Source organism: Mandrillus leucophaeus, unplaced genomic scaffold, assembly GCF_000951045.1.
Source record: "Mandrillus leucophaeus isolate KB7577 unplaced genomic scaffold, Mleu.le_1.0 Scaffold1, whole genome shotgun sequence".
NCBI lineage: Eukaryota > Metazoa > Chordata > Mammalia > Primates > Cercopithecidae > Mandrillus > Mandrillus leucophaeus.
This window is the reverse complement of record NW_012098097.1, coordinates 10,266,263-10,268,748: the sequence shown is the minus strand read 5'-3', so window position 1 is coordinate 10,268,748 and position 2,486 is coordinate 10,266,263.

Sequence of the window (2,486 nt, the reverse complement as noted above, 5' to 3'; positions counted from 1 at the left end):
TCCAGGCTTATCCCTTGTGTAAGTCGGGATGCCCAGGCTTTTGTTTCTTTGTTTGTTTTTGAGGTGGAGTTTTGCTCTTATTGCCCAGGCTGGAGTGCAATGGCGCAATTTCGGCTCACTGCAACCTCTGCCTCCTGGGTCAAGTGATTCTCCTGCCTCAGCCTCTCAAGTAGCTGGGATTACAGGCTTGTGCCACCAAGCCGGCTAATTTTGTATTTTCAGTAGAGACAGGGTTTCTCCGTGTTGGTCAGGCTGGTCTCAACCTCCTGACCTTAGGTGATCCACCCGCCTCAGCCTCCCAAAGTGCTGGGATTATAGGCGTGAGCCACCATGCCTGGCCAGGCTTTTCAGATCAGTGCTTCCACCTGGCCAATCAGAAGCCCCCAGGAGCCGCATACCTCACCACCACCCATCTAAGTGCCTCTCCGTGGTGGGGCCCTCCCTGTAGACGCTGAGCTTTTTGAGGATGAGGATGAGGATGGCTATGTTTACCACTATATCTCGAGGGTCAAGTCCAGGGCCACCCACAGGGCTGCAGTTCAGCAACTCTTACAGAGAATGGGTCTGATCCTCACTCTACCCTCCCTGCTCTGCTCCACCCACGCGAGCCTCTTTCCTCCATCTTGCACCTGCCTCAGGGCCTTTGCACAGGCTGTTCCTGCTACCTGGATGCCCGTCCCTTTAGCTCACTCCCTCACTTCCTGCCCAAATGTCATGTCCTTGAGATCTCCCTAGAAACCCAGGACTACCTTCCCACCTTCCACACTCCCTCGCCCTCTTGCTATGAGTTTCTCTATGACATGTATGAAATATTTGTTTATTGTCTGTCTTCTGCCAACTGCATTATAAGCTCCCCAAGAGCAGGTGCCTTCTTTCGTGCACAGCTGTATCTCCAGAGTGGTGCTTGCAGGCAGCAGCTTCTCAATAAACTCTTGATAAATGAATGAATGAATGAATGAATGAATCACCATCCCTGGCCAGAGAAGGAGCACAGGGCACTGGGCCTAACAGGGGAAACCTGTTCCCTTTAGACTCAGCTGGCATGCAGGGGCCAAGTGGCCTGAGTTTGGCACCAGGGATTTCATCCTCTCCCTCTGTAGCAAACGGTCACCTGCTTCCAGGCCACCCTGTTCCCTCCCTGCTGGTGGCCATGGCTGCACCAGCCCTCTCAGACTGAAGACCCACTCTGATCTTTGGGACCACACTCCTCCAGGTCCTCCCCACGGTTTCTGGCTGTACCCTCACTCTCAAGACCAACCTCCCCTCCTCCTCCCATCATCTCAGGCTCCATCTGCAAAGGTGGAATCAGAGAGAGGCCCAGACTGTACTGGGCAACCAAGCCAGTGTTCCATTTCAAATTGACGTTTAAAAGATGCCACTTTTAATTATGCTTGAGTGCAGTGTACCCTGAGGCCTTTTGTGGTAAATGGCTCTCAGTAAACCCAGTTTATTCATTAATTATTATGAATTATTTTCTTAAGTAGTGGCAAAGGGAGGCAGGGCCACCCTCAGACCGCAAGTCGCACATTGACTGTCAAATCCTCGATGAGCAGGCTCGGAGGAGCTGCCTGTGCTGGCTTCAACCAGCTCGCCTGGCCCCGGGCTGGGGTGCAGGAGACTCTGGACTGAGGCAGGGCTTCCAGAGTGTGGGGCAGGGCTGAGGGAAAGGAGGGCCTGGAGGAGCCATGGGCCACACCAGACAAAAATACCTTCCACCAGGGTGGCACTTCACCTTTGGGAAGCTCCTTCACTGGATAATGAAGACTTCTGTCTTCGGCAAAGCGGGGAAGAGAAGAGAATTACCATTACCACCAGCCAAGGCACCTGACACGTGTGGTCAGTGGTGAACTGGTAAGCTCGCTCTCCAGAAACAAAACAATCATCCAACATTTCTTTCTTCTTCTTCTTTTTTTTTGAGACGGGGTCTCGCTCTGTTACCCAGGCTGGAGTGCAGGGGCGCGATCTCGGCTCACTGCAGCCTCAACCTCCCAGGCTCAAGTGATCTTCCCACCTCAGCCTCCTAAGTACCTGGGACTACAGGCGCAGCACCACCACACCTGCCTAATTTTTGTAATTTTGTTTGTAGAGATGGGGTTTCTCCATGTTGCCCAAGCTGGTCTCGAACTCCTGAGCTCAAGTGATCCTCCCACCTCGATCTCCCAAAGTGCTGGGATTACAGGCCACTGCACCTGGCCTACCAATTCATTATTCATGGTTCTGTAATATTCCACTGTAGGGGTGTACAGGTCCCTTCACTTACCAGCTCCTCACTACTGGGCCATTCCCCACTTTTCATTATTCTAAACAAATCTGATGAACAGGCTTTTGCATAAATATCTACCCATACCCTCATTCACTTACCTCAGTGACATTTCTTTTTTTTTTTTTTTTTTTGAGACAGAGTCTTGCTCCGTCGCCCAGGCTGGAGTGCAGTGGCCAGATCTCAGCTCATTGCAAGCTCCGCCTCCCAGGTTTACGCCATTCTC